Below are 14,132 nucleotides of genomic sequence, written 5' to 3'. Positions count from 1 at the left end.
TGGGCTCATTCAAGAATTTTTAACAGTAGGAAGAGCTCTTTGTGGCTCAGTACATTCACAACATGTGTATGAAGGTCAAAGTCAACATATTGTTCTACTTATGGTAGGAGGAAAGGAAAAGCATCAGTGATTTCACTACTCGATTCCACACCTAGTTGTTGTTGGTGAAAAACCCTAATGATGACATGGTAATTCAAGCATGTGTCAACGTCGTCATACCAAGAACAAGGATGCATAAGGAGCTAATCACCGGTCCACCGAAAATATCGGAGGATCTATACATTACAACTGAGTACATCACCTTAGAGGGAACCTTAAAGAGTAGAGCTCATGAAATAAGACTGACAGTGCATACCGTTATGCCAACCAAAGTTGAAACCGAGGGCAACGAGAAAGAAGAAGAGAAGGAAATGGGTCAAAAGAGGACGAGGGAGGATACAAGTCGAAATTCATGGAATTCAATGAAGGTTCTCACACTACTGATAGAGAGACCCTTTGAGATACTTAAACACAAAAAACAACCTTAGCTTCGTGCCACCTCTTTTGAATTATAAAGGCAAATCAGAAAAGCGTATTACAAGTGTAGACAACCCAATTTGAACAAGTCCCCCACTCGAAAGGGCCCAAAAATACCAGATTTTCAATAAAATTAATCGACGGACTTAAAAGGCTCAATTCATCGAAATGCGACGCTTTAATCAAATCAAAGGCCCCTTAGACCCTTTAAGGGAATAGTTGACTCATAAAAAAGGACTTGACCTACTCTCACCTTCACTGCTCCACTCTCGAAATAAAAAATACCTGATTTTCAATAAAATTCACCAACGGACCTAAAAAGCCCGATTTGCCAACATGTGGCATTTTGATCAATCAAATGATTTCAAAAAATCTCAAAAAAAATCAATAAAATTAAAAAAATGAGACTTGGGATACCCACCACCTCTCATAACCTTCACCGTTCCGCTCCCGAATCAAAAATACCCTAAGCTCACCTGAGGCTCATAAGCCTTCAACTTTCCTAAATCAATTTCTCACCTTCTCTCCCCTAACATAAGTTCAACCCCATTTTACCTAAACCCTAAAACCTACCCACCATCAAAAATCCAATCAAAAATGACCCTAACCAATTCTAAAACCCAAAAACCTCCTAAAACCCAAGCATAACACTACTAAGTCCAAACCCATATCCAATGCATATCCAACCCATAACCCTAACCACAAACCACCACCCACATCAAACCAATCATCACTTTTTCATAAAAAATGGCACATGTCGTCACCCCATCTCACCTCTCACATCAAACCACCAACTCCCATTACCTTTCTTTAAAAAAATTAATTACCCTATTACTTTTTCTCTAAAAAATCACATCAACCCACACCTCCTCATAACCTAATATCATCACTCCCTACTAACCAAATATCACCTTCCCTTAATCTACCATTATCATTACCTACAAACCCATCTCTACAACCTAAACCAACACCCCTCATCTCGAATCAAACACTCATTCTTTTTATTAATTAATCTAAACCCCTAATCTCTACACATCTTGCCACATGTCACCCTCTCAACCACCCTCTTACACTCCCCATTCTCTTAAACCAAACACCACTTAATCACGACCAACCTCTTAAATACCCATAATCTCACCTCACCAAACACTCCACCCAAATAGGTTGGATAAGATTCAAACCACTTGGGTAAAAAATCACTCATTTACCTTCATTACACAACTACCCTCATTCTAACTCTAAATTTCATACCCCCCCACTTTCAAAACTCATGCCATTTTCTACTCTCTCAACATTTCACTCCATTATATCCCTAAAGTATCCTCTAAACCCCTATAAATACCTCTCTCATCTCCTAAAAAGAAAACCCCAAGTCTTATAAGAAAAATCACTCTCTCTCTCTCTCACTCACTATCATACTCAACCCTCTAATCTCAACTTACAACTCACATCTCTACTTTCAAATTTCTTCTATTTTATTCTCACATTTCTCACATTACTCTAAATAATACATCATCACAACTCAATAAGGATTAAAAGAAGTAGAAGAAAGAGGAAAGAAAAGAAGATCAAACTAAGGTCTCAAGGTAAGTCAAAAGAAGCATTGTACCCCTCTCTCTTTACCTTCTCTAATCCTTCTTCTACTATCCCTTTATCTCTTCATTTTTTTTTCTTTTAGAAAGCCTCTAAATTGTTATGCTCCCCCTCCCTTATCTCCGATAGATTGGACTTCGGTTCGATCGAAAGTATAAGGATTGTAACTACCTTCAAAAATAAAAATCGGACTTAAACCCATTATATCGTTTTGTGTTAACCGACATTTGGGTTCTTCTCGACTCATGAGAATGTACCCGTAATCGAAGCCAACACTTTTCAAAATGTGTTACTTCCAAAGCTAGGTCCATGTAAAGATCATCTCCTTCAATGAGATGATCCTTATAGGATAAAGTCGATAGCAAATCCCCACTTAGGTACAATTTATCGATACGTGGCACTTGAATTTATTTTATTTTTTTTACATCCAAAAATGACCAAGTTGAATTGAGGTTACCACCACTTGGTGGGGAGAAAAGGGTGCCTAACACCTTCCCTTTTCTCCAATCGAACCACTTACCCCGATCTCGAGGTTGATTGGTATCTTATCCATCAAGAGTCACTATGTGCTAAAAATGAAACATTTTTCCAAAAATGTAACATTTTTCCAAAAATGTACCCGGGTGATCATTCACACCCTTTTTCAAATATGACGACTCCAAATTTTAGTAGAAGTGAACTTGAAAATCCCAGATCACGCATCTACAGCTTGGTGACTCCATTGGGGACCAAGGCTCTACCCTTGTGTCAACTCAACCATTTTGAAAAAAAAATATACAAAATATTCTTATTTGCAAGCTAATATTATTTGTTGTCTAGGTGTGTTTTTTATTCTTTATTTACTCCCTTGGGTAAAATGGAGAAATCCGATTTTTTCTTTAGTTTTCTGATTATTTTTTTTAGCCATGCATATCATCAATAAACAAAAAAAAAAATGAAAAAAAATATTTTTTTTGGCTTAAGCTAATAACCAGAGGCAATGTACCTTTAATTTGGACTAACAAACTTTAAAAAAAAATATATTTTTTTGCCAAGTAGACAGTAGAACTTAAACTGACTGTAACTTTCTGGTCCGATTTCCGATTAACTATTATAGTATATCGATTTGGGGTAAAACAGAATTTTCTTTCAAATATGAAAAAGTCAACAAGATTTTGGCAAGTCAGAATCAAATTTTGAGTCTGTTTACTATCATTTTTGCTAATATTTTTGTTCAACTTCTTGTAGGGGTACAAAATGAGTAAAAATTTTTTGGCCCAAGCCAAAAATTAGAGGCAATGTGCCTAAAAAAATTTATCATTTTATTTCTTACGTTAGTCCTGACAACTTTTCTCTTAGACTTTATTTTTGTTTTGAGTTCTAACGCTTCAAAAGATTAAATGGATCACTTTTTCGTTAAACTTAGGGCGTACCGCTTGTCACTTTTTGATTGATCAAAATAGAAATACAAAGTGATCCTCAGTTGGACCATAAAAAAATGATTTATTTTAGTTCATTCGTTTTTTTTTTAAATTAAAAAATTAAAAAATTAAAAAATTAAAAAATTAAAAAAAAAAGTTTTTTTTGTGATTGGTTGATGCTTAACTATGGATGTGCTATCTTTGTTGATTGATTATCTGAAATACCATGGTCTCTATATATATATTTTCAATGTGCTTACATGATCTTAATGTTGATGTAATGGAGTTTGTTTTCTTTGATCTATGGGCCATCCATATATTGATGGTTTGATGGGTCGATTTGGCCCACGGGTCCATTCATCTAGAAAATTCCCCGGCCACACCTCATCCTATTTGCACACATCACTAGCACGTTTATTTTATTGTATTGCATGCTTGCATATTCCTAATAGCCAACATGGCACTAGTGTGTGACTTGATTTCCTTGGAGATGCGATGTCATTCATGAAAATCACAACTCCAGTCACATACCTCAAGGTATATAAAACTGGGGCATCAATACCGTTTGATCAGGTGATTTTGAAAGGTATATCAATGCACCCATGCTAGAGCGACCTGAGCCTTTGTCCTATTATAAGCCGCATAGTCATATGTCCTGATTGCCAATGTACTATTAGTATATGGTCAATCCCCCTTGCGGGATGCTAAAATCATTTATGAAAGCTACAATCCTAAAATTATACCTATACGGTATATCAAAGTAATATAAGTTCACCAATTGCACTTCTTGGTCAAAATCAGTGCCTAAGCGAGATCTTGCCCCGTTGTAATACGGTACTAGGGGGATAGACGACGTCTATTCTAGATGAGAGGTGATTTAAGAGTGCCCTTGCTCAGCATCGTGCGCCACCTCTCAACTGGGGATTAAACTGGATGTTTGTTGACTTCAGAGATTTGAGTTGGAGTCTTAGATTATCACCTATACGGTATATCAAACCAAGTCACGACATACCGTCTAATTGAGTACGCTCAAGAGGTATATAGGTGTACTTGGGCAAGGGTGGCCAGATAAATTGCATTGCATGTAGTAAACCTAGAGTCTAAAAATGGTGGTTTTGAAGATCTCGACGCTGTAGTCCTTTCTCCCGTCTACGGTGGAAGACGATTTGATCCCAAAACGGACGAAATCCGAGGTCAAAGTTTCAAAATTCATGTATATAAATACGGTTGATTTTTGATGATACGGGATGAAAAAGAAAGTGAAATGGAAAGAGGTTGGGTGGGTTTTGTAGAGAACACGGCTGCGGATGTTTCTCCCTTCTGCATCGGTCGACGACGGCGAGCCGTTTGTCGTAGATCTAAGGTTGAAGTTAAAAAAAAAAAAAAAAAAAATTTTAACTTTCATTGGCGGTTGGACGGGTGGGAGAAGACGAAGTATATAAAAAAAATTAAAATTTTATTTATATAAAATTTGGGACGAAATCGATATTTCGCCTATTATGTTGATTGACGATAACTTGACCATCCGGACTTCAAAACTAACAAATGAATACTTTATTTCATCTAATTTTTCATTTCGAATCTAATGGTGTGGTCAATTTCTATAAATTCTATCTTTGACAAAAATTTGCATTTTTGGCCTGAGGTCCTATACTTGATGTCGTTTTCGTTTTTGATGATAATTTGACTTACTGATCTCCAAAAATGACAAATAAATAGTCCATGTTCAATAATTTTTCATTACAAACCCAATGGTGTAATTGAATCTTAATAATTCTTACTTTAAAAAGAAGTCACTATTTTATCTTAGTCCGACTCGGTAATCAAGGATTTTACAATTTTTATATTCGGACTCGCATTTGAGCGTGCTTACAGGCTAAAGTATGTTTTTCGATCATTTTAAATCTCATGATGAGGTTAGATTCCATTAAAAATGATTAGAAACATCTTAAAATTTTACCCTATGTCCCACTTTCAAGATTTTCTCAAAATTCTAATATTTATTTTTCTCGAGATACGAATCGAGAACTCGAGGTTTTACACTCTCTAAAAACTCAAACCAATATTCATATCCATTAGAAATAATGTGGTTGCAGGGGTCATCATTTTTCATAAGATGCCCCTAATGTCAAATTGAAATCAAAACTTTTTTCTAAGGGAACATTTCACTCAATGCACACACCACCCCTAGCATGCATTTTCATATATTTTCATTTATTTTCTTAAGTTTTACAAAAATAATGGCCAAGTTTCAAAGTAACCACCTTTGGTGGAGAGGACGGAATGCCTAACACCTTTCCCATCCTATAACCGCACATCCTTACCTAGATCTTGGTAGATCATGTCTTTTCCATGTATGAGAGTCATTACAATTAAAAATCAATTTTAAAAAATCATTTCAGGTGCCCATTCACACCTATTTTCAAAAAATAATGGTGTGATGACTCCAAATATCATAGCATTGGGGTTCATGATGAACATTCTTATGTCTACAATTAGTTAGTGTAGTACTGACCAAAACAAAGTGTATTGAATGAGTAATCCTATTTATTCATCACTGAGTCTCAAAAGTTGTTCGTTGCTTACATAAACCTTTAGGTGGGTTTTTGCACAATCTACACCATTGAATTTCTTTATTTTTTCCATTACAAACTTGTTAAGCTTTAGGAATAAGATTTAGTACCTCAATGCCTGTTGTGACTTCATCAATTTCTTTGATACTTTTTAGAGTTGTTTCCAACTGAGTCATTCGACTAATTAATATAAGATTCCTGATATCAGGTTCTTCTTCATCGTCGAGTTTAAAGATTTTTTGTTACTATTTGATTGTTTTATTTTTTGCTATCTTACCTTTCAATTCAGTTAAGAGGATTTTTATTGATTCTAGAGTGTATGCTAACACCTGAATCTTACTTTTCATGTTGTTCATGTCTTTGGAAAATGTTGTCAAAATCTTACGGATCTCTGTGAGTTTGGATTTTGATGTTATTCCTAACTATGCACTTGATGCTAGTATTTGTGTAAACCAACCGGCCTTATAATCCCAACTAGGTGGTGGACGGTTAAGTTTTGGAGCATGAAAGTACCCTCAATTCGTGGGTGCAGATAAGCTTTTATTTTTGAGAGTTGCAGCCTAGTTTTATGGTTTAGGAACCAAAACATGACCCTAAAGGAATAAGAATACCGAACTACGAAAAGATTATGGGTACATGGATCAAGTTACCAGACTGGAAGGTGTTAGGCACCAATTCCGCCTAGCGAAAGTCGATTTTTACTCTTTCCAAATATTTATATTGTAAGATTTGGAATAAATGAAAATTACCTTTATTTTTTTACTTGAATGATTACGACGGTTGATTCCTTCAAAAATTGGCAGAGAACGTTCTTTGTGTAAACTCGATTTATCTCTATTGCTAGATCTGCCTCTAACCTTCAAAATGTGACTTTTTTCCCTTAGATCTGGATGTTTTACTGACTTTTCGGGGTGTTTTAAGAGTTTTTGGGTGTTTTTATATTAAAAACTAAGGCTTGGGGGTTATGTATGGACTTGGGGATTCATATTTAGTATTTTGAGAAGTATTAGGAGAGTTTTTAACCTCTCTTTTTTAGGGTCTTTCTTAACCTATAAAATTAAGTGGTGGAGGCTCTTATTTAAAGAGTTTTGTTGATAAGATTAGCGTTTGATTAGATTTCTTAGAGATAATGTCTATCTCTAACTAATCTGTTAAATTGTTTAGATAAGTTTTTAATTATGTTTTTTTTTTACTTATGTAGATTGAGAATTTTTAAAATTTGGAGAACTCCCCACTAGAGGGTTTTTTATTAAATGGTTTAGCATCCTACAAGGTGTAGACACCCCATTTTCGTACTCGCTTGATTAATCAACTCGTCTACCCGATTGTGACGATTCCCAATGATGGATGAATATTTCAATATTATTTTATTTGTTACTAGATATATTTTAGAAATTAGGATGATGTATCTCAAGTAAACAAAACTTTAGAAACCACACTACGCTAGGAAAATATGATCGAAAAGTATAGGAATCATCATTTTCAAACAAAAAGAAGTTTTATGAGAGAAATCGTAAAAAAATGATCAAATTATCAAAATACACTGAAAGCGCCCTCGATCCGCGGGGTGCGCGGATCCGCTTTTGACCCTTGAGGTTTGGGAGTCGCCACCTAGTTGTTATGGTCTAGGAACCAAACTGACCCTACAATGGATAAAAAAGAACTAATCTACTATAGAAATCTGAATCCGGAGATCATGTTACGGGGTTGGAAGGTGTTAGGCACCAACCCCGCCCGGCCAATGCCGGTCTCTACTTATACCAAATATAACTACATCGCTAATGATAAAACCTAGATTTAAAAAATAATAAAAAACCTTACCTTCGATCTGCAAAAGTACTATTCCCTCAGATCTGAAAAACAGTTCCTTGTACCGTACTCCTTGCTTCGCTTTGTCTCCGGATCTGATTTCTGATCTTCGAGGCAAGGTGTATCTTTCTTGGATCTGGATGCTTTGAATTTATGGTGGATTTTTGGGGTGTTTTTGAAAGGTTTTTGGGTGTTTTTTGGGCTAAAATCGGAGTAGGGGTGTTAGGGAAGGAGTTGGGGCTCAAAAATTAGGGTTTTGGAGGGGTTGTGGGGGCTTCTTCACCTACTTTTCCTAGGGTTTTTTCTTTGATACGAAAATAGGGTGTGGGGGCTCCTATTTATAAAGTTTTTAGAAGTATTTAGGGTTTGATTAGGGTTTCTTTTAGGGTTTCAATTAAGGTTTTGACTTAGTCTTTAGGGTTTTAGGGTTTTGACTTTAGTCTTATGAGATTGACTTGATTAGTTTTAGATTAGGGTTTGGATTTAGGGTTTTGACCTTAGTCTTATGAGATTGACTTGATTAATTTAGATTAGGGTTTTGACCTTAGTCTTATGAGATTGACTCGATTAGTACCTTGACTTCAGTCTTGCTTGATTGACTTTAATTTTGACTTCAGTCTCACTTGATTGACCTTGACTTTAGTCTTGCTTGATTTACTTTTATTTTGACTTTGGTCTTATTTGATTGACTTTAATATCTTGACTTTAGTCTTGCTTGATTGATTTTAAATTTTTGGAGAACCCTTTCTATTATATCTTTAATTCTTTGGACCCCCAAATGGAGGGGTCCTTAAAGAAATATCCCACGAACCCTCAACAATTTTGCCTGAGAGTCCAATTAATCGATTTTTTAGGTTCAACTTTTTAAATTAATTTCATTAATGTTTCACTTTAATTATTTAATATTTTATTTATTAATTTCGAATTTTTTAATTATGAAAATTGTGAAATTACCGTTTTGCCCTCGGAGAGGATTTTTTACGTTTTAAGTCGTTTTTCAATGTTCCAGGATGTTTTGGAATCAGTTTTTCGTAAGGAATTCAATGGGAATGTTGATTTTTGTCATTTATGAAGTTTTTTTTATATGAAATGATCGTGAACTTTATGAGGGGTATTTTCGTAATTTTGTCAAATTTTGCGAAAATTGACGAAGTGGTTTACTTGGTTTCGATTTGTTGTTTTATGTGTTTGAACGGATTTTCCTAAGCGTAATGTAGGCTCTAAGGTTGTTTTGAGGTTAGGGGTATTTTGGTAATTTAATCATTTTTTGTGATTTTTATCGTGAAGCTTCTTTTTGGTTTGCAAGATGATGATTTCTATGTTTCTGGGGTCGTATTTTCCTAGCGTAGCGTGGTTTCTAAGTTTTGTCAGTTCGAGATACCTCATCCGGATTTCTGAAACATATCTGGTAACAAAATAAAGCATTGGAATAGACATCCATCATTGGGAATCATTGCGATTGGGTTGACGAGTTGATTAATCAGGCGGATGCAAAAATGGGGTGTCTACAGATGCCCCTCTTTGGCAGAGGGTTGAAGCAAACTAGATAGTAAATCTATTTTGGTAGAAAGTGCGATATCCGAATGCCAAAGCTAGTGACAGTTCATTTTGCAGCCTGATTTAGCAATTCGTCGGGGTGTTCGGATCCTTGAGGGTTAAACTCTCCCCGAACTAAAAGGTTGTCAGGTCCTCGAGCGAGAGCTCTCACTGATGGCGTCAGATCCTTGAATTTTAAAGAATTCTCCCTGACTAAAAGAACAAGTGTGCAAGTGTGTGCACTGTGTGAAACTGAGTAAAATCTGAGCATAAACTAAGCATAACTGAGCATAAATTGAGCATAAAAAAATTGAATGTCTTACTTTACCTACCCTGGGTAAAAGAGTAATAAACAATTTTTTTGGAAAGTTTTACTCTACCTACTCGGGGTGAAAGAGTAATGAACTATTTTTTCTAGGAGTCCTACTCTACCTACTCGGGGTGAAAGAGTAATGAATTCTTTTTCGGGAGTTCTACTCTACCTACTCGGGGTGAAAGAGTAATGAACTATTTTTTCTGGGAGTTTTACTCTACCTACTCAGGGTGAAAGAGTAATGAACTATTTTTTTTGGGAGTCCTACTCTACCTACTCAGGGTGAAAGAGTAATGAACTATTTTTTCTGGGAGTCCTACTCTACATACTCGGGGTGAAAGAGTAATGGACTTATTTTCTGGGAGTTTTACTCTACCTACTCGGGGTGAAAGAGTAATGAACTATTTTCTGGAATTCTACTCTACCTACTCGGGGTGAAAGAGTAATGAACTATTTTCGGGAGTTCTACTCTACCTACTCGGGGTGAAAGAGTAATGAACTATTTTCGGGAGTTCTACTCTAACTACTCAGGGTGAAAAAGTAATGAACTATTTTTTCTGGGAGTTCTACTCTACCTACTCGGGGTGAAAGAGTAATGAACTACTTTTTCTGGGAGTCCTACTCTACCTACTCGGGGTGAAAGAGTAATGGACTAATTTCCTGGAGTTCTACTCTACATACTCGGGGTGAAAGAGTAATGAACTATCTAAGTATAATCTGAGAAAACCCTCGGCGATATCTGACTAAGCATAATCCGAGAAAGCCCTCGGTGGCAACTGGTTGAGCATAATCTGAGCAAACCCTTGATGACATCTGGCTGAGCATAGTTCGAGCAAACCCTCGGCGGCATCTGAGCATAGTTCCGAGAAAGCCCTCGGCGGCATCTGAGCATAATTCCGAGAAAGCCCTCGGCGACATCTGAGCATAATTCCGAGAAAGTCCTCGGCGGCAACTGAGCATAATTCCAAGAAAACCCTTGGCGGCATTTGAGCATAGTTCCGAGAAAACCCTCGGCGGCATCTGAGCATAATTCCAAGAAAACCCTCGGCGGCATCTGAGCATAATTCCAAGAAAACCCTTGGCGGCATCTGAGCATAATTCCAAGAAAACCCTTGGCGGTATCTGAGCATAATTCCGAGAAAACCCTCGGCGGCATCTGAGCATAATTCCAAGAAAACCCTTGGCGGTATCTGAGCATAGTTCCGAGAAAACCCTCGGCGGCATCTGAGCATAATTCCAAGAAAACCCTTGGCGGTATCTGAGCAAAATCCAAGATAACCCTTGGCGGCATCTGAGCAAAATCCAAGATAACCCTTGGCGGAGACTGAGCAAAATCCAAGATAACCCTTGGCGGCATCTGAGCAAAATCCAAGATAACCCTTGGCGGAAACTGAGCAAAATCCAAGATAACCCTTGGCGGAGACTGAGCAAAATCCAAGATAACCCTTGGCGGAGACTGAGCAAAATCCAAGATAACCCTTGGCGGCATCTGAGCAAAATCCAAGATAACCCTTGGCGGAGACTGAGCAAAATCCAAGATAACCCTTGGCGGCAACTGAGCAAAATCCAAGATAACCCTTGGCGGAGACTGAGCAAAATCCAAGATAACCCTTGGCGGCATCTGAGCAAAATCCAAGATAACCCTTGGCGGCATCTGAGCAAAATCCAAGATAACCCTTGGCGGAGACTGAGCAAAATCCAAGATAACCCTTGGTAGAGACTGACTGAGTAAAACTGAGAACAAAGAAATAAATCTGGGAGAGAAACGATTGAAAATGAGTCTGGAGAAGAGTGGTTGAATCTGGGCATGAATAGATTTGGGACAGAATGGATATCCTATCTCCTATGTGAGATTCAGAATGCATTTGTTTGAACCTCAAGGTTTTATCAAAAAAGTTTTGTAAATTTAAAACCTGAGTTTGAACCTTAAGAGTTTTTTGAAAAACTGCTATCAAGAGGGTAACCTTAAATTTGGAGTTCTCATTATTTTTTTAGGATTAACATTGCTCAAAAAAAAATGTCCCTAGTTTGACAATAAACATGACATTGAAAATAATTGAACACATCATTAAAAAATACCCCTAGTATAAGGGGGGAAATTACATATCTAGAGGAAAAAGAAAAAATGCCCCTTGTATGAAAGTTTGAAATATTTGATTACCACAAGCGCAATAAAGATCCAACTTTTAATTTTGATTAATTTTATTAAAGATTTTGAGTCAAGCTCAAGAGAACAAAATGTTTCCTTTTGAGACTCATCATAGAATTCACCATTCTCTCCATTGGTTCACTTGGGGAAGTAAGAATTTTCAGATCGATCGTAGACAAGATACTTGTGGCTTCTGAATTTATGCCAGGTTTAAGCGGAGTATTGAACTTGATTATTCGGATTTCTGATGTTTCAGCTCGAACTGCTCTCAGCTTGGAATTTTCTTCTGTTTTTCTTTGTTGCTCTAACTTTTGCCTAGATCGCCTTTTCAGATTTTCAATCTAGCGAGCTTACTCTAACTTTTGCCTAGATCGCCTTTTCAGGTTTTCGATCTAGCGAGCTCTTCTTTTTTTTTTCTTTGCTCTAATTGTTGCCAAAGTTGTCCTTTCAGATTTTCAACCATGCGAGCTTGCCTTAATTTTTGCCTAAGTCGCCCTTTTCAGGTTTTCAACTTAGCGGGCTTCATCATTTTTTATCTTTTTTATTTTTTTTTTGTCTCTGAACTTCTGGAGTTGCTGCCTGATTATGCTTTGCTATCTTCCTTGACTTTTCGCACGGTACTTAGGAGGACTTTCATGGGTAGGCTTAGGACTGGGTATAAAAAGAAAGGAATTTTGAGGCTCAAAAACCCAAATGCCCCTTGTGTGGCATTTCCTTTTCAATTTTTTCTTTTACCTTAAATTTTCTTCCCCATTTTGGATTTCTTTTTCTTTTGAATTTTTTATTGTGTAGGGAACTAGATTTTTTTATTTTGATGTGGTCGGGCCTGAAGTGATTTCTCAGGTTGCCTACGTACCCCAAAATTTTGGGATCAGACCAAAACGTAGTTCGAATTTCCCTCCCCTAGGTTAGGTGATCGGGCTGAGAAAGAAAAAGGCATAATTTTTCTTTTTGAAAAGGCTGCAAAGAGGTTGAGAAAGGATATGTTGAACAGGGTAACTGGGTGATATGAGGATTGATTCGGCCAAAGATGGCCTCCTTAAATGTAGTACCGCTTGATCTAGTCAAGGTTGGTTGGTTGTGGTAGTTCACCTCCATCATGATCTTGAAGTCTGACGACTTTTCCAGACAATATTTCCTTAATAAATGAATTTCTCCAATTTAGACTTTCTCCTATAGTCGATGAGGAGTGTTCAATTTTCTTTGAAGTCTGATAGTTAAATCTTTGACTTGTAAATGATGAGCTTTGACCTTCTTGTCAAATGCACAGGTGACTCTTCTTAGATAAGCTTGCATGTGGTACAGGGCTTTAACTCGTTTTCTTCGATCAAGTTTAATTTTTCATACTGCTGACGAACCCAATCTGTTTCTAACAAATGATTTTCCAACAAGACCCTGAGAGACGGAATTTCCATTTCAACTGGCAAGACTGCTTCCATGCCATACACTAAAGAGTAGGGAGTAGCTCCAGTAGAGGATCGAATTGAATTCGATATGTCCACAGCGTGAATGATAATTTTTCTGACCAATCTCGATGTTATTGACACATTTTCCTGATGATAGTCTTGATACTCTTACTAACTGCTTCAACCGTTCCATTGATCTGAGGACGGTAGGAGGATGATTGTGATTCCGGATCTTCAACTTTGAACACAGAGTAATGATTTATGCTTTGAAGTACGACCCATTATCAGAGATCAGTTCAAAAGGTATCCCCATATCGATTGATAATATGTGATTTGCAACTCAAGATGTAGTGAGGATTGCACTGATATATTTGATAATATCTTCTTTAATTCCATTGATATAGACGAGTATCTAGTCCATGTTGAACAACACTCAAGCTTGTACCTAACATACCCTCATATGATCACACGAACAAGTCTTTTGAAATTTCTGAGAAAATTCATTATCCCCTTGTGTTCCTCTAGAGATAAGATGGTTTCTATTTGAATCTCTTTAGGAATTATTTTTTGTTTCGAGGTCAAAGACCTTTCCTTTCTCGATTAAAGGTTGAGCCCGACTCTTATCTTCTTGTTCAAAAACGAAATCTATCAAATTATTAGTTAATTCGTTAATGCGCTCGAGGTATTCAAAAATTTCTTTTATCCGATCAATTTCTGATGGGGCAACAGACACCTCTAAACTCAATGAACTAACCTGACTCAATAGGAAAGAGTAGATTCAATCAAAAGAAGACATGACCTTGCTGGAAAAAAGGACTCAGGTTAACCCAAATGACT

The sequence above is a fragment of the Akebia trifoliata genome, chromosome 1 (genome assembly GCF_017979445.1).
Source record: "Akebia trifoliata isolate Shusen 1 chromosome 1, ASM1797944v1, whole genome shotgun sequence".
Classification (NCBI taxonomy): domain Eukaryota; kingdom Viridiplantae; phylum Streptophyta; class Magnoliopsida; order Ranunculales; family Lardizabalaceae; genus Akebia; species Akebia trifoliata.
The sequence above is the reverse complement of the archived record's forward strand: the minus strand, read 5'-3'. Positions refer to the sequence as shown.